This window comes from Dendrobates tinctorius, unplaced genomic scaffold, assembly GCF_039654945.1.
Source record: "Dendrobates tinctorius isolate UK_male_01 unplaced genomic scaffold, ASM3965494v1 ptg000231l, whole genome shotgun sequence".
Taxonomy (NCBI): Eukaryota; Metazoa; Chordata; class Amphibia; order Anura; family Dendrobatidae; genus Dendrobates; species Dendrobates tinctorius.
Genome location: NW_027361898.1, coordinates 14862775 through 14889055, shown reverse-complemented (window position 1 = coordinate 14889055; position 26281 = coordinate 14862775).

Genomic DNA, 26281 nt, shown 5'->3' with positions numbered 1-26281 from the left:
ACAAGCAGTAACATATGGGCGTTGATTCTGCACAGCCCCAGCCGGAGCTATCTATTCCTTTGGAGTCTGCTCCAGGACAGTTTAGATTTCCCCTTTCTTGCTTTAGGCTTAGTTAGCTCTCCGACTGTGCCAAGGCATCTAGGATCATCGTAGGTACGCTCCATGGCTACTGCTAGTTCTGTGGACAGGATCAGAGGTCTGCAATCCGCTTAGTTACCAACCTCTCTGGTTTTCTGTGGCTTAGACTGGGCCTGCTATCCTCCTCCATAGTCCCCCATATAGAATAATGCACAGCCCATAGTCCTCCATATAGTATAATGCACTACAAAGTCCTCCATATAATATAATGCACCCTCCATAGTCCTCCATACAGTATAATTCACCTACATATTACTATAATATATAGCCCATATCCTTCATATAATATAATGCACAGCTCATAGTCCTCCATACAGTATAATGCACAACTCATATCCTTCATAAAATTCACAGCCATAGTCCTCCATAGAGTATAATGAACAGCCCATAATTATCCATTATCCATACAGAATAAAGCACAGCCCGTATCCTTCATGTAATATAATGCACAGCCCATAGTAGTCCTCCATACAGTATAATACACAGCTTATAGTCATCCATGTAGCTGTGTAGCCACCATGTACTCATTGATTTAAAAAAATAAATAAATACACACCTTCCCTCGGCTACCTTGCCACATGGCGTCCTCTACAGAAGCCAGCAACTGACTTCCGCGTACAAGTGATGGGCACACATTATGTCACTGCCAATGCGCTCCCAGTCACGGGCATGCCAACATCAGCTGCTTGTCTCTGATTGGTCTGCAGCGTGTATTGCCATGCACGAACCCAATGGGTCTGTGCACCGCAATACACTTCAACTGGATGTGCATCTGAGGCCCATATCTAATTGAAGTTTCTGCTGGCCTCAGCAGGCACCTACACTCACAGGCCCTGGCGCGACCTCTGTTCTTATGTGAAGCACAACTTCAAAAAACAGTTCAATTATCTCCATAAACTTGGTGCTTCTGCCACATGAACAAATTTATAAGGGTGTATACACTCATTGTGACACAGTATTTTGGGTCAGCTTTGATCTGTTGTACTGTGGGCATACTGACCACTTTGGTAATAACTTCCCAGACTTTGGCTTGATGAATTCAGCTCTGAAGTAGAAAATATTGTGAAACAGAGTGCAAAAGCAGCAGTCTCGTGTAGCTGGCCTAGGACTAGGTCTGCTCTGTAAGGATTAATATAGGTATGTTACTTATAACCAATATGGAGAGAAGAGCACGTATGGTTTTATAGGTTTAATTGTACCTTTCTAAACACAGTGGATATACAGTAATATTTAATATTAATAGAAGCATATAAAGTGAAAAATACAGGAACCACTTTGTAAATTTTGTTATTGTGCTACTTTTCAGTCAATAAAAAGTGGCCAACTTCTGTGCAGTAATTTAATAAAAGGAGGTATAGCTGCAAAAACTGTTATAAGAGTGAAATGATAACGTTGCCTTAGGCAACCAGTTCAGTTTAAGACAATACTTGTACTACTGCTTAGAAAAGCAAGTCAATTATATGTTTGGATGGCAGGGGCACCTTCACTTCTGTGGGACTTTTCACATAATAATGAAAAGACATCTGTAACTTTATCTATTGTGAAAATCAGCCAAGCATATGGTAATACCTGTTTAATGAGAACAGAGAGATTGCTGCGGAATATAATATGAAATGATAATGATACTGTAATTACTTACTTAAATTAACTCTTTTCATTTTTTTTACTGGGGTAACTTGCACACATTTGAAATACACTAAGAATTATAAAATAGAAAATGCCATATTTCCAGAGCCTTATATTTTCTAGATATAGAAGCTTGGCATCTTGTGAAAATGTCATCCAGCACTTTACAGACAAAGGTGTCTTCATCCAATTCTACTTAAAAGACTAACAATATTTTTGCGAAAATAGAAAATCAAACTTGTAAAAATCTGGATAAAATTGTAATCCAAGCAGAGTTTTAGATATAAAATATCTCAAACAAAAGTTAAAGATGTGCAGAGTTCATGCTAGAGACCAAAAATCTCTGTAATCAAGATGGCAATAACCATATGAATCACAGAATGAACTCTGTCCTAATTATGTGCAATTGTCCATCTTCTCTCTTCTTTAGAAGAACAGATTGTAACAATCGCTGCTCATATATCTTCTTTTATTACTGTCTTGACCAAAAGTTTGGAGATTGACAGATTTTGGTTTTCACAAAGTTGCTGTTTCAGTGGTTTTAGAACTTTAGTGTCACGTGGGGCTTAGTTCAACTAAGGCTGTAATTGCCGGGGCCCCTGTGATGTCCCTGTAACTAGGGGAAACCCTGTCTGACCCTCAACCCAGGGTTTTTGCTGATGGTGCAAATGCCTGAGCCTCCAACCTTTCCTTGTCTCCTGCTCAGCCCTGCACTTAAACCTCCACCCTCCACCCAGTGAGGAGACACACCACCAAAGCCCCCACACAAATTAAGACAGACAGGGAGAACTTAAACTGCACTGAGCCGCACACACACAGGAATATACAGTAATGTGAACAGGGCACCACTAAACACAAATATGGGAAGGAGAAAGGATAACGACGGATCATACGCCACCAGATACGAATCTCTCTCTCTTCAGCACCTCCACTCCAGACAGGAACCACTTGGTATGAAACACAAGCTATAATCGGCGACGCCCATATGCCAGCCTGACTATTTAAAGACCGTGGGCGTGACTAACCTTCCAACCTGGTCTCCAGCAGGATTAACCCCCGACAGCCTGAAGATCAAGCCGGCGCCACTGAGGCTATAGTGGACGGAGGTGGAACTACCTCTGCCTGCCGGATGCTGTGGTGTGAACAGTGTCCGACATGACAGTACCCCGTCTTCTACGAGGGACCCCAGGGCCCTCAAGACTCATAGGACCCAGCTTGTCCGGATGACGACGGTGAAAAGAACTGACCAGCCGATCCGCATGTATGTCTGAGGCTGGAACCCAAGACCTCTCCTCCGAACCATACCCCCGCCAGTGCACCAAATACTGAAGAGTACGGCGTACTACTCGAGAGTCCACTACCTTGGCGACCTCAAACTCTAAATCGCCATCCACCATGACTGGAGGTGGCATCGGCGTCGTGTCCACCAAGCCTACCACCTTTTTCAATAAAGCCCTGTGAAAAACGTTGTGTATTTTGTACACCGCAGGAAGTTCCAACCGATAAGCCACTGGGTTAATGATGGCAGAAATCCTAAAAGGCCCAATAAACCTTGGACCCAGTTTTAAAGATGGAATTTTGAGTTTTATGTTCTTCGTAGCTAACCACACCCATTCACCCACACACAGGTCCGGACCTGGCACGCGTCTACTGTCAGCCACCCGTTTGTACCTGGCACTCATGCTCAACAAACGCTGTTTCACCCGCCTCCAGACTGATGACAATTGGGCTCCTAGCTGATCCTCCTCCGGGACACCCCCCGAGTCACCCTGACGTAAGGTACAAAACTGAGGATGTTGACCGTAAACACAAAAGAATGGAGACTCTCCTGATGACTCTTGGCGGTGATTATTTAACGCGAATTCGGCCAGAGGAAGGAAAGTAGACCACTCCTCCTGGTTGTCGGACACAAAGCATCGTAAATACTGTTCTAGATTTTGGTTCATGCGCTCAGTTTGTCCATTAGACTGTGGATGAAACGCCGATGAATGTGACAACTTGATCCCCAAACGTGAGCAAAAAGCTTTCCAAAACCTCGCCACAAATTGCGTACCCCTATCAGATACTATGTCAGACGGTACTCCGTGGAGTCTGACCACCTCCTTCACAAATACCTGAGCCAACGTCTTAGCATTGGGCAAAGAAGACAACGCCACAAAATGCGCCATCTTTGAAAAACGGTCAACCACCACCAGGATGACCGTGTTCCCTGCCGAGGCAGGCAAGTCAGTGATGAAATCCATGGAGATTTCTGTCCATGGCCTATTGGGTACCCCCAGCGGCTGTAGCGTGCCAGCAGGACGGGTTCGGGGTGACTTAGCCCTAGCGCACGTGATGCAAGCTGCCACGTAAGAGACCACGTCCTGCCGGATTTTGGGCCACCAGAAATGACGCGATACCAGCTCTAAGGTGCCCCTCACCCCTGGATGACCAGCCAGTACCGAATCGTGGTGTTCCTTCAACACCTTAAGGCGAAGATGCAGGGGTACAAATGATTTGTTGGCGGGAAGTCCTGGTGGTACCTCCTCTTGGGCCTCGGCAATCTCCGCCTCTACCTCCGTCGTGAGAGCCGACACCACTACCCCTTTCTGGAGGATGGGTACCGGCTCTTCCCGAGGTTCTCCCCCCGGAAAACACCTAGACAAAGCATCCACCTTGGTGTTTTTAGCCCCGGGATGGTACGTCACAAGAAAATTGAAATGAGTAAAAAACAATGCCCAGCGAGCCTGCCTAGGAGACAGACGCTTGGCGGACTCCAGATAGAGCAGATTCTTATGGTCGGTGATAATTGTGACTTGGTGAGCCGCCCCCTCCAAGAAGTGTCGCCATTCCTCAAAAGCCAGTTTGATGGCCAACAACTCCCAGTTGCCGATATCATAATTCCGTTCGGCCGGCGACAGCTTCTTGGAGAAGTAGGTGCATGGATGCATCTCGCTCAAGGACGAGCCTTGAGACAGTACTGCCCCCACTCCCACCTCCGACGCATCAACCTCTACCACAAAAGGTTTAGACACGTCTGGTTGCACCAGAATGGGGGCTGAAGCAAAACTATTCTTCAGACGCTCAAATGCACGTATAGCCACCTCAGGCCAGTTCGCCAGATCGGCACCCTTTTTTGTCATGTCCGTGAGCGGTTTGGCGATAGTCGAAAAGTGTTTTAGAAATTTCCTATAATAATTCGCAAACCCAAGGAACCGCTGGAGTGCTTTCAGACTCTCCGGCCTCTCCTATTGCAGCACCACTTGCACCTTAGCGGTGTCCATTTTAAACCCGGCTGCGGACACAATATATCCCAAAAAGTGCAACTCCTGGACAAAAAATAAACATTTTTCCAGCTTAGCATAGAGCTGGTTCTCCCGGAGCAACTGTAACACCTGCCTAACATGCTCCAAATGAGTGTCCCGATCGCTAGAATAAATGAGGATATCATCCAGGTATACAATCACAAATCTCCCCAGGACATGAGCAAATACATCATTAATAAAATGTTGGAAAACGGCAGGCGCGGTGGTCAACCCAAACAGCATAACCAGACTCTCAAAATGACCCTCAGGAGTGTTAAACGCCGTCTTCCACTCATCCCCCTGATGGACCCTTATGAGGTTATTTGCCCCGCTGAGGTCCAGCTTGGAAAACCATTTCGCCCCCGCTACCTGGTTGAACAAATCCGGGATCAACGGCATTGGGTAGGGATCACGGATAGTAATCTGGTTTAACTCTCGGAAATCCAGACACGGGCGTAACCCCCCATCTTTCTTCTTAATGAAGAAAAACCCCGCGGCTACAGGCGAGGACGAAGGCCGGATGTGTCCTTTGCTCAGACTCTCCGCGATGTAGTCTTTCAGAGCTTGTCTCTCAGGACCAGAAATATTAAACATCCTGGCCTTAGGTAATTTGGCCCCGGGTTTTAACCTAATCGCACAGTCATAGGCTCTATGTGGAGGCAGTTCTGAGCAACCCTTCTCAGAGAAAACATCCGCGAAATCCTGCAAAGCCTCCGGCAGGCTGGGCGTCACGGCGGACACACATGTGGCCAAGCAATTGTCTTGGCAGAAACCACTCCATTGTACTATGTCCTGAGTTTTCAATCAATTACCGGGTTGTGCCTGGACAACCATGGAAAACCCAGGACCATTTGAGCTGGGAGATTACGGAGGACCCTACATGTAACCGACTCCGAATGTAGGACCCCAATGTGGAGTTTCACCTCTGCCACAAACTCTGCAATCTCCCCTTGAGGGAGGGGAACAGCATTAATGGTCACCACCTGTATGGGGCGAGGAAGTTTTTCGATCTTAAACCCGGCGGTGTGTGCAAACTCCTCATCTATGAGATTGGTGGCGGAACCGCTATCCACAAACACTGATATAGGTAGCTCTCTGCCCGCGATAATAACCTTGGCAGGGAGCATACATTGAGATACCATCATGGAGGATATGCATACGCTCAGTTGGGTCTCCTCCATACCCTCTGAGCTTAACAGTTTTCCGCTGATGTGACCCTCTTAGGTAGTACCGGGCAAACGTTAACATAATGACCTCTTTTACCACAGTAGAAACATGCTCCGGGCTTCCGGAATCCCGGAGCGCGACGCTTAACCTGTGCCACGCCAGCAATCTGCATAGGTTCAGGGGGCTCATCTACTTCAACCACACCTGCACCTCTGCTTTCCCCCAGAGGTAGCGTCTCCTGGGCCCCCTGACGAAAATGGCGATCAATACGTATCACCAAACTCATGGCAGACTCCAACGATGCCGGAGTCTCATACATCAGGAGGGCTTGTTTCACCCTCCCTGATACCTCATGAATAAACTGGCTCCGCAGTGCTGGGTCATTCCACTGTGTGTCTACAGCCCAGCGGCGAAATTCCGAAGAATAGTCCTCTGCCAAGCTTTCCCCCTGGCGGAGGGCGCGGATTTTAGATTCTGCTAGAGCCAGTCGGTCAGGGTCATCGTAAATGAGCCCGAGGGCAGAAAAAACATTATCGACAGAATGAAATGTAGCAGAGTCAGCTGGTAAGGAAAATGCCCATGCTTGGGGGTCACCACTCAGTAATGACAACACCAGCCCTACTCGCTGGGCCTCATTACCTGAGGAGATTGGCCGCATGCGTAAGTATAACTTGCAGGCCTCCCGAAATACGACAAATTTGCTGCGATCGCCTGAAAATCGTTCTGGCAGCGGAAACTTCGGGACTGCACCGATACCTGCAGATGCCGTTTGCACCTTCACTACTACCAGGCCCTGCTGCTGAACTGCCCCTTTCAACTCGGAGACCTGTAAGGACAGCGCCGCCAACTGGCGGGTTATGGAATCTAATGGATCCATGGACTCCTGAAAAAAAACAATGTGGGCCGATTATAATGTCACGTGGAGCTTAGTTCAACTAAGGCTGTAATTGCCGGGGCCCCTGTGATGTCCCTGTAACTAGGGGAAACCCTGTCTGACCCTCAACCCAGGGTTTTTGCTGATGGTGCAAATGCCTGAGCCTCCAACCTTTCCTTGTCTCCTGCTCAGCCCTGCACTTAACCCTCCACCCTCCACCCAGTGAGGAGACACACCACCAAAGCCCCCACACAAATTAAGACAGACAGGGAGAACTTAAACTGCACTGAGCCGCACACACACAGGAATATACAGTAATGTGAACAGGGCACCACTAAACACAAATATGGGAAGGAGAAAGGATAACGACGGATCATACGCCACCAGATACGAATCTCTCTCTCTTCAGCACCTCCACTCCAGACAGGAACCACTTGGTATGAAACACAAGCTATAATCGGCGACGCCCATATGCCAGCCTGACTATTTAAAGACCGTGGGCGTGACTAACCTTCCAACCTGGTCTCCAGCAGGATTAACCCCCGACAGCCTGAAGATCAAGCCGGCGCCACTGAGGCTATAGTGGCTGGAGGTGGAACTACCTCTGCCTACCGGATGCTGTGGTGTGAACAGCGTCCGACATGACATTTAGTCAGTTTCTGGGGATACTGAAGTACAATTCTAAAAATTTGAAAAGCTTTTATACTTTTAATAACAAATACATCAACTTTATGGAAAAACTCAATATTTTCTGTAATAACACATGGCACTTTTAGACAGTAGTGCTCAAGTAGGATCCTATTCTGAAATTTGGCATTCAGATGTAATGAATAAATGATTTTTTTTTTATTGAGGACAGCAATCCAGAAATAAAAAGATGTTTTGATCTATACATTAGATTTTCCTCAGTATATGGATGGCCAGGGAAAGAGCTTGCCCTCACTGCAGTGAACACCACTTGTTCACTTCAGCACTTCCATCCTAATTGAGTCCGTCTCTCCCTATTCAAATACTGAGGAAGATCAGCTGTCACAATTCAAACCCAACAGCTTTTGTGTACCAGGTGGCAGCTCTTCCCTCTGAGCTATTCAGCTTGCTGGACAATAATTCCTTGCTAACCAAGACACTAGTACCTGTGTTGTTCCTGATTGTCTCCACCCTGTAATCTCATGTTTGAACACTCTACTTAAACCTGGCATTTCTCGTCCTTCTTTGCAAGACTATTGACCTCTCAGCCTTTAGTAAAGCTTTCCTTTTACCTGCTGCTTCATCCAAGACTATACTCCTGCTACTGTGTACCTACCTCTGGCTAATCCTGGCTATGCAACCTGCTGATCATTTAACTTTTTAAGATGCAAACACAGATGATGGGACAGCAAAAAGTTGTTATTTGAGTTACAGAGGCAACTTCTGGATTTGTGCAACTCAGGCCCGGAATCAAACGCACGCATGCCTCTGCCCACAAAGTTCAGTGGGGATCGTCATCATTATCATGGATTCCTTAAAGTTTTATCTATTTCCAGATGCAACCTTAACAATTTACCAGTGAGAGGAAAAAGGTTCTGTTCATTATTCAACTCCTAACTGATGAGGATCTTGCATGGGCCTCACCTTATGTGGAAAAGAATTCTGACCTCCTTAATGAGTTAGCTTTCTTCATAACAGCTATGGATCATGTGTTTGATGACCAAAATTGTTTTGCTACCACTGAAATCAAATTGCCTAATTTACATCAGGGGTAGCGCTCTGTAGCTGAATATACATCAGAATGCTGATGCTGGGTGGCAGACACCACATGTAATTTAGCTGCCCAGAGGATGAAATTTTGACTAGGAGTATCAGAGGTAATAAACCATGAACTTGCAAGTGTTGAAATCCCTGATAATTTAGAGGACTTTATGCAATTGTGCATCCAAATTGATCAGAGATTCATGGAATAAAGAAAGGAAAGCCTGTGAGTATTTGGGAACAACCTTTACTATTCATTACTCAATCAACATTGAAAAACCAACAGAAAATGGAACGTGTGCCTGAACCCATGCAAATTGATGTCATCCGAAAACCTTTTTCTGCAGTAGAGAAAAAGGGGCGACGTACAGAAAATCTATGCCTCTATTGTGGAAGCTCTGGACATTTTACCTTTAATTGTCCTAATCAGATCATAACCGGGAGCCAAAAAATACAATTCTCTCCCATGTTAGATTCTGGAGCAGGAAGAAATTTTAAGGACTTACAATTTACACTTGATAATAACATTGCAAGTAGGACTAAATCCATGCCAATATGGAAACTGTGGCTGGATCACTTTTATCTTCTGGACTTGTTACTCATGAACTTGAATTCTGTATTGAACCAAATCATCATGAAGCTGTTAGTTTTCATCTTACTTCCTCTCCAAAATTTCCAGTTATTCTAGGAATTACCTGGTTTTCAATGCATAATCCATCTATCAAATGGGCATCAAGAACCATTACTTTTCCCTCTGAGTACTGTAAGAACAAGGATCATGCCAATTTATCTGTTCTCAAACAAATTCAAGTATCCAAGCTTTCTCATCAGAATTATGAAAAACTACCACCTCAGTGGTAGCAGCAGTTCAGTGAGGTCTGCAGTCAGAAGAAAACCGATCAACTACCTCCTTATCGTTCTTACGACTGTCCCATTGAATTGCTTACTGGAGCATCTAGTCCATTTGGGTTCACTTACAATCTTTCTGAACCAGAATTAAAAGTACTAAAGGAAAACCTAAATGAATATTTAGAAAAAGGCTTCATTCAACTTTCTTCTCCAGCTGGAGCACCCTTGTTTTTTGTAGAAAAGAAGGACTCAACCCTGCGGCCATGTATTGATTACAGGGAAATAAATATAATTACCATTAAAAATTGCTACCCACTTCCCTTACTTTCTGAGTTGCTGAAGAGATTGCATTCTGCCAAGATTTTTACCATAATCGATCTAAGGCCTGTTTCACTTTTCCGTTTTTTGACGGCAGTCCAAACCCGCCAGAATGTGAAAAAACGGCTCTGTTTCCGTTGTTGCACAAACGGATGCCAACGGATCCGCTTTATCAGGTAGTGGTGGAAATTTAAAGGAACACGAGTCTGGGGAGAGAGAGATATTTTCTGCCGCCAGAACGGAATTTGGGGTTAAATTTCTGGCAAGGAAATCATTACGGGCATGCTCAGCGTAAAAAAGCGGATCCGTTCCCGGATTCCGTCAATTAACGGTTGGCAATGGATCCGCCGCCCATAGGCGACCATTATAACAAATGGCGGATCCGTTGCTATCCGCTATTTTGATGCAGACAAAAAACATTTCATTGTCCGTCCACTCAAGTCAGCGGATGCCAAAATTTTGGCGGATCCGTCAAAAAACGGATCCAACGGATGACCATCCATCAAGGTCCGCCGCTAATGCAACTCAATGGGAAAAAAACGGATCTGCCAAAAAAATGGCGGATCCGTTTTTTTGCAAAACGGCAGATTTTGACTGATGGCAACAAACGGAAATGTGAAACAGGCCTAAGGGGAGCTTATAATCTCATAGGAATTTGCCCAGGAGATGAGTGGAAAACTGCCTTTAGAACTAGATATGGACATATTGAATACCTGGTTATGCCTTTTGGCCTTTCCAACGCCCCTGTCACATTTTAGCACTTCATTAATGATGTTTTTTAAGATTTTTTGGATCGATCTGTTGTTTATTTCAATGACATTCTTATATTTTCAGATACCTTGGAGGATCATCGTGGGCATATCAAGTTAGTCCTGGAACATTTACAGGAGACTCATCTTCATATGTCTGTACTGTTACACACTTAACATTATGGCTGGTCCATACAATCAGGGCAACTGTTACCACCCACCTTTCGTATCTACCTCTTTCCTCATAGATTGTAAGCTTGCAAGCAGGGCCCTCGTTCCTCTTGGTATTTGTTATAATCTATGCGATTATTGCTATGCTGTAATGTCTATTGTCTGTACAAATCACTTCCGAAATGTAAAGTGCTGCGGAATATGTCGGCGCTATAGAAATAAAATTTATTATTATTATTATTATTATTATTATTATTATTCATATCAAGCTCAAAAAATGTGAATTTGAACAAACCAGGACTAAATTTCTGAGATATGCAGGGTTGGCCATTTATATGGATAACTTAAATAAAATGGGAATGGTTGGTGACAATAAACTTCCTGTTTGTGGCACATTAGTTTATAGGAGGGGGGAAACTTTTCAAGATGGGTGGTGACCATGGTGGCCATTTTGAAGTCGGCCATTTTGGATTCAACTTTATTTTTTCAATGGGAAGAGGGTCATGTGACACATCAAACTTATTGAGAATTTCACAAGAAAAACAATGGTGTGCTTGGTTTTAATGTAACTTTATTCTTTCATGAGTTATTTACAAGTTTATAACCACTTATAAAATGTGTTCAAAGTGCTTTCCATTGTGTTGGATTGTCAATGCAACCCTCTTCTCCCACTCTTGACACACTGATAGCAACAACGCCGAACAATTACTCTTGGAAGATTTTTATATATACAATTCTGTACTCTTGGCAGAATTCTAAGGCAAAATTATGACTGAGCCCACTACCTTGGATGAAAAGTGACCCAAAATATGAATCCGTCTCAGGATGCTCTCCTATTGGCATGACACAGGACCTATGGTAGTGTTTACGCTTTATTCTCTGGACAATAATTCTTCTTGAATGATTTAGGTTTAGAAAATACATACCAGAAATATTGTAGTAATAAAATCAGTTGTTCTTTGCTAACTGTTCAGCATAATTGAACATTTCACTTGGACTTCATCAACACTCCTCAGTTTTTTTCAGATCAACTGAGAAGAAATATCCTCCTAGAAATCGTGCTCTTGTGGGTATTTCTATTTTGTGAGCCATCAAGTGCTGTGACCCTTAGAAAAGTTTTCATGATTCACAATACATATATTAGCAGATAGATGACAGTTCTGAGGAGCTTTAGAGCTTCCCTCTAATAATACAACATCACTGAGTAAGGAACATAACGAGGAAAAAAAAATTTACAAGGTGTGTAAACTTGTAGAAATGGGTGTGTTTATTTTGACCACTGCACTGCAAATGCATTTCCAAAACGGCACATCCATACATGGTTTTGTGGTTTCCTCAGTTTATCGGGTAACATGTGATTTTACACATTACATCCTATACACCATGCACAGCAATTAGTGATGAGCTGACGATTCCTATGACGCTGCACAGTAGGAAAGAGGCAGAGGGATTTGAGGGACAGCCGCAGAGAACTACTGGGCATGCCCAAGATTCCCAGCCCTGTAGTGTGAATAAATCAGAAGAGACTGCGGGCGGGATCTCGGGTCGCGTGTCCACGCAGGCGCGATAAGGAAGACATCATGTGATGTCAATGGACGGGCAGTGCTAACTGCGCATGCCCAAGAAAAAAAATGACAGCGCAAGCACCAGGAAAATAAATGAACGCTGAGGAGGCGGAGCCAAGAGGAAAGGAGGAAATGACTGATGGATGTGAGGCATCTGTGTCCGGAGGGAAAGACTTGCTCCCCGGACAAACTACAGGTATGATGGACAAATTATAAAAGCTATTCTTTCAGGGGTGGAAAGGAAGCCAAATAGAAGAGCCACCTTGACAGAATGCAGCATTAGTGCTGCACAAGGTGGCTCTTTTAGTTAAAAACGCCTGGGGGGGTGACAGGTTCCCTTTAATGGATGCCCCAATGTACCAAACATAGATGGATCTGAAAAACCTACTGAAGAAACTGGTGCAACTGAGCAGTGACATCTTCTTACTGTCCAGATGCAAAAAGAAAAACTTTATCCCTGAAGGTCTCATAAGGAATCCACTCATTATACCAACAATACTAATTTTTCACAGATAGTTTACTACAGCTCATCTAAGAGACTGCAGAATCGCCTAATTGGATTTTTTTTTTACAAGAAAAGTACCATCCAAAATTAGATACATTTTCTACAGGACAAAATAAAAGGAACATGTTTCTGTCTAATCAAAGTGCCATTACAGGATTTTTACAAGAAATTACAATATAACCTTGTTATCAATAAGAAACTCAACAGCCTCAGGAAGAAAGCAGGTCTCAATGTAGCTGAAGGTAAGCACAAGCCAATAATTTGAAAACATTGTTTTCTGTTGTGAACCTCTCACAATACGAGCCAAGCACAGTAGAAATTAATGTTCTATCTAAGGGACTAACATTCTGTCCAAAAGAAGTAGAGGTAGTGCAGTTTCATGATCATGGTAAATATTTTATTCTCAATATGAATGAGTACTCAGACATCTGTGCACTTAAAATCTCATGATAGAAAACTTAAAATTTCATCTATGCATTTCAGTTAAACATACCCTTAGTCATGATTAGAGTTGAGCAAAACAGGTCAGCCAGATTCATAAGTCGCCGACTTATGCTAAAGTCAGGTTTCGCCGACCGAAACCCGACCATAGCGTGAAGTTGGCCATGCGGTCGGCAAAACGAGCGCCAAAGTTGGATTTCCCAGAATGCTTGCAGGTGCCTTTTTTTCAGCCAATGAGTAAGGACGTACACTGTGGGCAACGAGATGACATGTGCAGCGTCCACCACCATCGTAGAGAAGGGCATTGAAGTGTTTGGCTTGCTTTGGGGGGCGTCATAGTGTCTATAAAAGCCCTGACCGCCGACCTCCATTTTACTTCTGCCGATCTTAACAGTACGGAGAGGTTGCTGTTTATCAGTAGTGAGAGAGTTAGGGCTGTAAAGATATAAAAAGTTCTTATGTGCTTGTGCTGATAGCAATTGTGCTGTACAGTTAGTGTGCAGTGACAGAGGAGGATTTTCTTGTGTGTAGCAGCGCTGGGTTTCAGGCTGCCTGATTGCTGTATTGCTGTGTGTACACTGCTGTGCAGACTGCTTTTTACACAGCACTAATATTTTTATTCTTTTTTTCTGCACAGTTACTGACTGTTCATTTTTTCCCACATCGTATAGAGCTGTATGCTCCTCACACACTACCGTGTACCGGCTGGTATCACGGACAAATACATGCTGACTATCTGTGTGTGACTCCGGAAATAAATACGGAGATTTAAATTTTTCCCTACACCATATACAACTAGATGAAACTCAGGTGCCCCTTCCCGCATACGATACCACCTTACACAGTGACACAGAGGAAGGTGCACATGAAATTGAAGAGGAGGTGATGGATGACCCAGTTGTTGACCCGGATGGGCATCCATTGGGGGAAGAGGGTGCCGCTGGCAATAGCTCAGAAGAGGAGGAGGATCCGCAGCAGGCATCGACATCACAGCTGCGGTTATCTGGCAGGCCCATAGCAATACCAGTTGCATGCTTAGACATGTAAACACCATGCACTTTCAAGTGTGGACAGACTACAAAATCTCAGGTAGCACACGTGCACCTGCTCCGACTGAAGGTAGCCAGCAATGCTCCATCGCTTCCCCCACTGTAAGCCCACCGGTTAGCACACCACCAGCAAGAAATGTTGAGGTATCGTCACAAGGCCAAAGCAGTCAGGGAATCACAATGTTTTTCCAACGAAAGAAAGCATCTAGGCCATCACCACCACCACCACCTTCACCATCACCAACCCCCTCTCAGTCCGCCATGTCCACCAGTAGTTCCACCATATGCAGCTCTCAAGTCCAGCTCACCCTAGCAGAGACTCTGAGTAGGACAAGAAAGTACTCATCTTCTCATCCGCGTACACTGGCTTTGAATGCCTACATTGCCAAACTGATCTCATTAGAGATGGTGCTCTTTCATTTGGTAGAAAGCGCAGCGTTCTGAGAGCTCATGGCCTATGCTGTCCCATGCTATGACCTACCCAGTCGGCACTTCTTTTCTAGAAAAGCCATCCCTGCCCTCCACCTGCATGTGAAAGACCGCATTATCCATGCACTCAAACAATCAGTGAGTGGAAAGGTGCACCTCACATTAGATGCATGGGCCAGAAGGCATGGCCAGGGCCGTTACGTGTCCATCACTGCGCACTGGGTGAATTTGGTGGATGCAGGGTCCACAGGGGACAGCGGCGGTGGGATAGTACTGCCTAGCCCACGGTATAAGAAAACACTTGGCTGTAGGCGTTCGACCCTCCGCCTCCTCCTCCAGAAGCGAAAGCTCATTGACAGAGCGCAGTCGCATGAGCACTCCATCCGCAGCAGCCAGTGTTGCACACGAGGTGTCCCACTGTCAGCTAGTGGTAAGCATCAGCAGGCTGTTTTAAAGATGATGTCTTTGGGTGACAACAGACACACCGCGGAGGTACTGGCTGACTACTTGCAGCGAGAAACTAAGTCATTGCTGGGCAGTCTACATCTTGAGCCAGGCAAGGTAGTTAGTGATAACGGACGTAATTTTGTGGCGACCATAGCCCTGGCAAAACTCAGACACATACCTTGCCTGGCTTACACCTTGAACCTGGTGGTGCAGTGCTTCATAAATAATTATCCGGAGTTACCAGCCCTGCTCCATAAGATGCGAACACTGTGCTCGCACATTTGTCGCTCGCCCGTAGACTCCAGTCGTATGCAGAGGCTGCAGCGATCGCTCCACCTCCCCAAGCACCGCCTAATCATAGACATTGCAACAAGGTGGAACTCCATCATGCACACGGTTGAGAGGCTGTGCGAACAGAGGCAGGCTGTAATGCATTTGTGGGAGGACACAAGGGCAGGCAGTTTGAGGGCAGACATGGAGTTGTCGGGTGTGCAGTGGTCAAAGCTGAAAGACCTCTGTAAAGTCCTTCAGTGTTTTGAGGAATTCACATGGCTGGTAAGCACAGAGGATGCCATCATAAGCATAAGCATCCCACTTATGCATCTGCTCTTGCAAATTTTGACGCACTTTAAGGATCAGGCATCAGCAGCGGAAGAGGAGGAGGAGGAGGGAAGCCTTGATGACAGTCAGACACTGTCTGCTCAGGGAACTGTCCTGGATGAGGTGGAGGAAGAAGAGGAAGAGGAGGAGGAGGATGAGGGGGATGATTATTTTGGGGAGGAGGATGTTTCTCAGGGGGCAAGAGAAAATGTTGGCTTGCCAAGGTCAGGTACAGGGTTTGTGCGTGAGATGGAGGGATGTGGATTTGGCAGAAAGTGCTCCTCCACCCACCACTTGCAGTGCATCATTGACACCTGGAACATTGGCCCACATATGTGATTATGCCTTGCGGATCCTAAAAAGGGACCCCCGCATTGCCAAAATTATGAAGGATGATGACTACTGGCTGGCCAGCATCCTCGATCCATGCTATAAAGACAAATTACAGAACATCATGCCACTTGAGAACCTAGAGCTAATATTGGCAAACAAACAAGCAACCCTGGTAAACCGTTTGTTAGAGGCATTCCCAGCACACAGCAGCGGTGCAGGTTCTACCACGAGCCGTACTGGGCAACATGGAAGGGGTGTTCGTGGTGCACACAGCCGAAGTGGCGTTGGAGACAGGGGTTTCATGACCATGTTGAGGACTGATTTCTCGAGTAACGCTCACACAACTAGTAATACTGAATCGATTGCAACACACAGGAGATAGCAGTTGTCAACTATGGTTCAAAATTACTTCTCCTTCCCTATCGATGTTATCCCTCACAGTTCATTCCCCTTTGACTACTGGGCCTGTAAACTGGACACCTGGCCTGAATTTGCACAATATGCCTTACAGGATCTCGCTTGCCCTGCTGGTAGTGTGCTATCCGAAAGACTCTTCAGTGCTGCTGGATCAATCCTGACAGAAAGAAGGACCCGGCTGTCAACCCAAAATGTAGGTGATCTCACCTTCATTAATATTAACCATGCTTGGGTTTCAAAGAATTTTGTACCACCTTCCACTGATGACACATAGGTTGCCAGCATAATGCCTCGCTTTGTCCTCCTCTTCCTCCGACTTCTCCAATTCCTCCATTTGCAGCTGCTGAACGTCCATCCTACACCTCAACATATGCCAGCTTTTCCACCTCCCTAACTGGGCTGTAACCCCCCAACTTTAGCCAAGTAACCCCCAGTTTTCAATGCGTTACTATTATTATAAAGTAAATTAAGGTTGACAAGCATAAGTAATAAGAATTGATGTCGCTGCCATTAAAATGGGCAATGTAGGTGTGTTTGCTGTCCTCCACTGCTTACTTTTATTCCCCATTGACTTGCATTGGGGTCGGGTTTTGGTTGGAACTCCGACTTTTGCCGATTTCGTTCGACTCGACTTTTGGAAAAGTCGGGTGGTCCGAAACCCGACTCGACCCTACCGGAGGCAAAGTCGCTCATGTATAGTCATTATCCAAGGGTATGTTCAACTGAATTGTGTAGATGGAATTTTAATTATCAGCATGAATACGTAGAGTCTACGTCATCCTCACTACTAGACCTAATACTAGACAATCCCCAAACAGGTACCTTCTACATGTTACCTAAAATACATAAAGTGTTAGGCGTCAGGATTCTCCTGCTCCAAGCGTCAGATCCCAAGCATTATCTGATCCTGCATTCTCTCATTCAAGTCCGGCCACTGCCATTGCTGCTCAGCACAGACATTGGTCCCAGCATCTTGCTCAGGCTTGTGGTATATGTTTGGTTACTGCTGGCTCTCCTGCCAAGTCAATGGTAACTGGTGATATACAGGTGCTGCCTTGCACTCTGGAGTCTAAGTCCATAGATCACCTTACTGAGCATGTCTGTGATGTGGCATCCTCCCATTGGAAGTCGGACGTTAGCTGCTCTGGTGATGTGACATCTCCGGATAGGCCCGCGGGCGACACCTTGATCAACTAGGCGTGAGTGTTTGGGGTGGAGCCTAGAGTATAAAAGGCACTCAGCGGCACATGAGGGCGTGCTAGTGTCATTTATGTTTTGGTGTGTGTGGGTGGATACTCTACCACTCTACACGTTTGCATGAGTCTGTTTATATTCTGAGACTGTACACGTTGGCAGGCAGGTTACACACTTATGCAGTTTCATGCCCATGGCTCTCTGCCTGAGTCTCTAGTCTACTACATGTTGTGTGCCAGTCAGGCACGGGTTCAGTAGTGTCAGGACTGGGGTAACTTGCCGCTCGGCTTAGCATCTGTTTTGGTCTTGTGTGCGGTTAGCACAGTCCAGTTACAGCACAAGCTCAACCCTTATGCTATACTTCTCTGTGAAGGTGACAAGGTATCGGACCTAGTTTCATAAGAGTACTTTCTATTGGCTCAGTGGGACGCCCCTGAGGCTCAAGTCGCCATAGAGGTACTGCACCTTCTCCTAAGGTGTGGTGCCCCACCATCCAGGTAGGGTGGGAACTCTCTTCCACATTCCAACACCTGCACCGCACACACAGGATAGTTCAGCAGGGACCCATCCATGCTTTATGCTGGAAAGGTCATAGGGTGCCTTTTGTGGTCCCTGGCTTCGTAACACGAGAGGTGCTGGGGAGGCGGGTGGAGTTAGAGATAAAGGAGAAGGAAAGTGTAGGATTACAGGTCAGTCTGACAGAAGGTCAGAGGAGAGGACAGCCACTCAGTGAGGAGTGGAGATCCCTGGAAGAAGGGATGGAGGAAGGAGTGCTGCAGCTGCCCCAGTGAACTGGGCCAGCTGGCACGGGAAGGAAGAGAAGGAGAAAAAGACGTAGACTGGAGACTACAGATTCCATAAGAGAGATAGAACAGATCGGAATGAAGGAGAATAGAAGGACGGTGGGAAGCAGGTTGAGAAAGAGAGATAACCTTTCCAGTCCAGAGCGCAAAGGTCGGGGCCCGGTCCCCGAGGTTGATTGGATCTTTATGTCCGGCAACAGACACCGGAGGAGTAGTGAGCCACTAACGCCTTACTCCCATCATAGACTTGGGACACAACAGCAATTGAATAGTGAGCCGGGACACAGAGAGGAGTCCCCAAAGCAGGCTACAGCTGTCTGTCATACAAGTAGAGACTAGGAACACCTAGAGAGAGGCATTCCAGGGTAACTAAGTACTGGAGTGCTTCGCACATAAAGGCGCATTGGAGGAGTCGTTCAGGAAGGTACATGTTGGTGGAGTGTGGAGGGGAGAATCCTATCTGGCCTGGAGGTTGGCTGGAGCCCTGACCTGGAGAACACAGTATGGAGGCAGGCGTGTGTGTGAACTGCAAACAGTGAGTAAAGCCTTGGAACCGCATACCCAGGTGTCCTCCAGTTATTCTGCACCGTTACACCTGAGTACCAGCATCTACACCATTCTGTGCCTCTCCTCACCCTTTGCACCTACACTGCCCTGGGACTACAGCTCCACCTGTGGGGAGCTACACCATCTTTGCTGCACCACACCATCAGTCCCAGAGGATCTGCCCGCAGCGTCGGCCTAACATCACACTTGCCGAGCACCACAGGTGGCATCACGAACTATCTAAATAAACTATTGCACTATTGACATCACTGCCATTGATATTGGGCATGCAGGGCCACGGACCGGGTCATCGCTGCTGTGACACACACATCCCCCTGACACCGGCCCGATCCGGGTACCCCACAGCCCTGGGAGGGCGACCCAATTTTGGTGTCACGAACAGGATGACGAGACCCGATGCCATCGGGTTCTGTGTGCCTTGATTTACAACTTTTGAAAATGTGCAAAAGATCAAATTTAATAGACTGTGACATGAATCTCAAAAATGGCCGCTGACGCGGAGAAGAAGGACGTGAAGAGATGGGAGGTCCTAAGAAAATATTGCGAAGAGTAGTGGGCCTTCCCTGCCTGAATTACTATGTGACAGATGCATGGCCCACCCCCCGAGGGGTTCGTATACTGGCTTGGTATGGAGGCGCTGGAAGAAGACACCGCCCCCGGAAGGAGGGGCAGAGGAAGCCAGTGGCGAGCAGAAGGGCGGTGCAAGAAGAAGAACGCGAGAAAGCCATTTTGGAGAGTGAGGGAAGGAGGCGTGCGGAGCGCGGGGAAATGGATCTCCCCGGCGCCATGGCTGAAGGCTCCAACCCGATATACGAGATGAACCGCCAGCATTTAGAAGAAGAAATAGTCAAGCTGATCACCCGGCTGCAGCTGAGGCAGGAGGCCTTGGGGAGACTGAGCCGGCAGCGTGCCCGAGAGGGGCCTACACCTGCGGTACCCGCGACACCGTTACCTGCCGCTGCGGCACCGGATCTTTTCCTGGAAGACCTTGTGGAGCTTGGAGCCGCTGCCATGCCATCGGCAGTGTATACTGTACCCTTTTTGCCGCTAATACCGGAGGACTTGTACGCAGCCCAGGAAGCTGAAGCGGAGGAAGAGAAGCTCCTTCCCAGACGTGGCGCAGCTGCACAGGTCCCGCCAGCGACCCCCGCGGAATCGGAGCTGCCATGGGCTCCACCGCAGTCCCCGATGTCGCACCGGGCTGCACCCGCTGCCACCACGCCTGAACCGGAGCAGAGGCCGCACCGTCAGGAACTCCCAGGTATATACTCCGGCCTTCCTAATGGGTTGATGGGGAGGAGGACCATGCTGGTGGGGGTACGGTTGGAGCCGGCGTGTCTGATTCGACATCTACAGGCCAGGAGGGGGTTTGGATCGTTTTGGGACGGTGATTTCGGGATTCCTTCGCTGCCCAGTTCCCAGGTAGTTGCTTGTCAGCGCCGCCAAGATGTAGAAGCCCAAGGAGCTAGACCTCTTACCAGAACAGTGGAACCACCTATTGAGGAAGAACAGTTGATGGGCGTTGAGATACATCATGGGTTCCATTTGCCACAGCTTCAACACCCTTTAACAAGAAGCCAGAATCACGAAGATACCACCTCTGAGAACAGTTCCAGTTCTTCCAGAACCACAGGAGGGGATGAGCACTAAGAAACAATTTCAAATCTCGTTACCCAGGAGGGTTTGTTCACCAATTATACGCTTCTTCTCCTGACATCACGCCAGCCTTTCTAAACGCTGTGTCTAACATCATGTCCTCACTATATCTGAAACTGAACCTGTCAAAGCCTGAACTCCTTGTGTTTCCTCCCGCTACTAATGTACCTATACCCGACATTGCCATTTCTGTGTGTGGTTCTACTATTACTCCCCAGCAACATGCCCGCTGTCTTGGGGTCATACTTGACTCTGAGCTTTCCTTTGTCCCCCACATCCGATCACTGGCTCGCTCTTGTTATCTGCACCTCAAAAACATTTCTAGAATTCGACCTTTTCTTACTTTTGATTCTGCAAAAACTCTGACTGTTTCTCTTATTCATTCTTGTCTCGACTATTGTAACTCTCTTCTAATCGGTCTCCCTCTTACCAAACTCTCCCCTCTCCAATCTGTCTTGAATGCAGCTGCCAGGATCATATTCCTCGCCAATCGTTACACCGATGTCTCTACCTTGTGCCAGTCATTACACTGGCTACCCATCCACTCCAAAATCCAGTACAAACTTATTACCCTCACCCACAAATCTCTTCATTGCTCAGCACCACCTTACATCTCCTCCCTTGTTTCAGTATACCATCCTACTCGCGCCCTCCATTCTGCTGATGACCTGAGGTTAGCATCCTCAATAATCAGAAAATCCCACTCCCATCTTCAAGACTATACATGTGCTGCGCCAATTCTTTGGAATGTACTTCCCAGGTCAATACGATTAGTCCCCAATCCCCACAATATTAAACGTGCCCTGAAAACGCATTTATTCAGACTGGCCTACCACCTCAACACATTAACCTAAACTATCCCTATGTGGCACAGCCAAAAGTTTTTTACCATAACCAGGTTCCCCGCATAATGTTCCCACATGCTTTATGCATCCATTAGCCCTCTGCATCTGTACTGTTACACACTTAACTGTTATGAATGAGTCACCGAAGGAAAACAAAAATACAAGCTAAGTCCAGAAAACCGGAGTGGTTGGTAGCTATCGGATTGCAGACCCCGATCCTATTCACACAACTAACAGTAGCCGTGGGGGGTTCCTACGGTGCCCTAGACCCCTCGTTCACAACCGGAGAACTAAATAAGCCTAAAGAAAGAAAGGGGAACTCTAAACTACCCCAGAGCAGACCCCAAAGCAATAAACAGCCCCCAACATGTATTGTCGGTGAAAAGCAGATGAAAACACAAACACAGACAGAAAGACAGGTTGAGCAAACGATGGGGCCCAACTAACTAAATAGGAAAGGACAGAAAAGATGCTGGCTGCAATCCGCAAAAATACTGCCAAAATAATGTCCAACACATCTGATAGAAAGAAGGCCCTGAAGTCATTAGACTTCAAAAACACTATATCAGCACTCAGGTATATTCTGAAGACTGAGCAAAAGATCAACTTGACCAGAGACAAAAATGGAGCTCAGCCTGTACCAGCAAGGGCAGGCAGAACACAAACACTAAGTAAACAGACAATATATCATGGAAAAATAACAGAGCAAATACTTAGCTTTCAGAAGACAGGTACTGAACTGGATTGCAAGAGCTCAGAGCAGAAAGGATCACCAACACCCCTGTAGGGCGTCGGCTGCCTTATATCCACTCAGTGATTCCGGGTGTCCAATCAGGCTCCACCTGTTCAGATGACAGGTTTTTCCCAACCCAATCAATTTCACTACCTCTCTTCACCAGCAGAGAGAGTTCATCAGACATCAACGGTGAAGGGGAAAATGAACTCACAACAGTACCTCCCCCTTGAGGAGGGGTCACCGAACCCTCATCCGCGCCACCAGGATGATCAGGATGGGCCCGATGAAAAGCACAAACCAATCTTTCGGCATGAATATCGGATGCAGGGACCCAAGAATTATCCTCCTGGCCATAACCCTTCCATTTAACCAAATACTGGAGTCTCCGTCTAGCCAGGCGAGAATCCAGCATCTTCTCAATCTCATATTCCACATTACCTTCCACCAATACAGGGTCAGGAGGTGCCACCACAGGATCTACTGGCTCAACAAACCTCTTTAACAGAGACTTATGAAACACGTTATGGATCTTAAATGTAACAGGAAGAGCCAATCGAAAAGAGACAGGATTAAGAATCTCCAAAATCTTGTAAGGTCCAATAAATCTTGGTTTAAACTTTGGAGAAGCCACCTTCATAGAGATATTCTTTGATGACAACCAAACCATATAACCCACCTTAAACTGGGGACCAATGGTCCTATGACGGTTGGAAAACCGCTGGGCCTTTTCCTGGGAGAGAGACAACCTATCCACCACTTGGTCCCAGATCTGGTGCATTCTCTCCACCACAGTGTCAACACCTGGGCAGGCAGAAGACTCCACCTGCCCTGAAGAGAATCGAGGATGAAACCCAAAGTTACAAAAAAAAGGTGACATCAAAGTGGCAGAACTAGCTCTATTATTTAAAGCAAATTCGGCCAAGGGCAAAATTGAAACCCAATCATCCTGATCAGCAGAAATAAAACATCTCAAATATGACTCCAAAGTCTGGTTTGTTCTCTCCATCTGCCCATTGGTCTGAGGGTGAAACGCAGAGGAGAAGGACAACTGAATTCCCAGCTTGGAACAGAAAGTCCTCCAAAATCTAGAAATAAACTGAACTCCTCTGTCAGATACAATGTTCTCAGGAATCCCGTGCAAGCGAACCACCTGTTGCAAAAACAAGGGCACCAACTCTGAGGAAGATGGCAACTTAGGGAGTGGTACAAGATGGACCATCTTAGAGAATCTATCACAAATCACCCAAATAACAGTCATTCTCTGAGAGACAGGCATATCAGAGATAAAATCCATTGAAATATGGGTCCATGGCCTCCTGGGCACCGGCAAAGGCATCAGCAACCCACTAGAGCGAGAACAAGGTTTAGACTGGGAGCAAGTCCCACAGGATTGCGCAAAACTCCTGACATCACGAGACAAGGCGGGCCACCAAAAAGACCGACTCACCAAATCTCTAGTACCAAAAATACCTGGATGACCAGCCAATGCAGAGCAATGAACTTCAGACATCACTCTCTTCCTCCACTGGGCAGGAACATACAATTTTCCAATGGGACAACGCTCAGGTTTGTCCTCCTGAAACTCTTCCAGAGCACGTCTCAAATCGGGCGAGATGGCAGAAAGAACTACCCCCTCACCTAAGATGGAAGCAGGCTTGGTCACAACAGGAGAATCAGCAAAGAAACTCCTAGAGAGGGCGTCTGCCTTGACATTCTTAGTGCCCGGAAGAAAAGAGACCACAAAATCAAAATGTGTGAAAAACAAGGCCCACCTAGCCTGTCTAGGATTCAAGCGTTTGGCCGACTCCAGGTAAATCAAATTCTTGTGGTCAGTAAGGACCACGACTTGATGTTTAGCTCCCTCCAACCAATGTCTTCACTCCTAAAATGCCCATTTCATGGCCAACAGTTCCCGATTCCCCACATCATAGGTGCGTTCAGATGGGGAGAACTTTCGGGAAAAGAAAGCACAGGGATTAATTTTAGATGTTACTGGATCTTTTTGGGGCAAAACAGCTCCTGCACCAATCTCAGAAGCGTCCACCTCTACCTGAAACGGGAGTGAGACATCAGGTTGCCGCAAAACCGGAGCAGAAGTGAACCTTCGCTTCAGCTCCTGATAGGAAGAAACAACCTCCGGAGACCAATTCAGCACATCAGCACCCTTCTTAGTCAAATCAGTCAATGGTTTGGCAATACCAGAAAAATTAGCTAGAAATTTACGATAAAAATTAGCAAAACCCAAAAACTTCTGGAGGGCCTTCAAAGAAGTGGGCTGAACCCAATCATAAATGGCCTGCACCTTGGCCGGGTGCATTTCAATAGTTGACGGAGACAAAATAAATCCCAAAAATGAAATCCTCTGTACCCCAAAAAGGCATTTCGATCCCTTGACATACAGGGAATTCTCCCTCAAAATCCAGAACACAGTCCGAACATGTTCCACATGAGAGTCCCAATCCTTGGAAAAGATCAAAATATCATCCAGATAGATGATCAAAAATTTATCCACAAAGTCTCGGAAAATATCATTCATGAAGCACTGGAAGACAGAAGGGGCATTAGTGAGCCCAAAAGGCATCACCAGGTACTCAAAATGTCCCTCTGGAGTATTAAACGCCGTCTTCCATTCATCCCCATGCTTAATGTGAATAAGATTATACGCCCCCCTGAGGTCAAGCTTGGTAAACCAGCAAGCACCTTTAACTCTAGAGAATAGATCAGAAATCAGGGGTAACGGATACTGATATTTAACAGTAATTTTGTTGAGGGAACGATAGTCAATACAAGGCCTTAATGAACCATCCTTCTTGACCACGAAAAAAAACCCAGCACCTAAGGGTGAAGAGGATGGACTAATATGACCCTTCTCCAACGACTCCTTAATATAGGATCGCATGGCCTCGTGCTCGGGTACAGATAAATTGAAAAGTCGACCCTTGGGAAATTTACACCCAGGGCTCAGCTCAATTGCACAGTCATAACTCCTATGAGGAGGCAATGACGCAGACTCATTCTCACTAAATACATCATAAAAATCAGCCAAATAGTCAGGAACATCATGCGACTGGGGAGAGGTGGAGAAAACAGGAGCATCACTAAGGGCACACCGACAACCCCAACTCACCACAGACACAAATTTCCAATCCAAAACTGGATTATGGATTTGTAACCATGGAGACCCCAGAACAATGGTATCATGCAGATTATGCAACACCAAGAATCTGCAATTTTCTTGATGATCTGGGGCGACCCGCATTACCACCTGGGTAGCATCAATACCCCTCAAAGGGATAGGCGTCCGCAGAGGTGTCATTGGAAATCCACAACATTTAGCAAAATCCAAGTCCATCAGGTTCAGAGCTGCTCCCGAATCCATGAAAGCCTTAACGGAAAATGTGGACAGGGAGCAGATCAGAGTAATTGCCAGAAGAAACTTAGGTTGAACACCGCCCACAGCAAATGTGTGTGCAAAACGTTTCTCTCATTTAGGGCAGACAGAAATAATATGCGAGGCATCTCCACAGAAAAAACACAGCTTATTACGCCTTCTGAACTCCTGACGCTGCACCCTAGACAAAACGCTATCACATTGTATAGGTTCAGACACTTGTTCAACAGGTGGCAACACCTCTCGTGCAGTTTTGCGTTCGCGCAAACGCCGATCAACCTGAATGGCTAATGACATAGAATCGTCAAGACCAGAGGGAACAGGAAATCCCACCATAGTATCTTTTACGGTTTCTGACAAATCCTTCCGAAAGAGAGCTGCCAAGGCACCATCATTTGA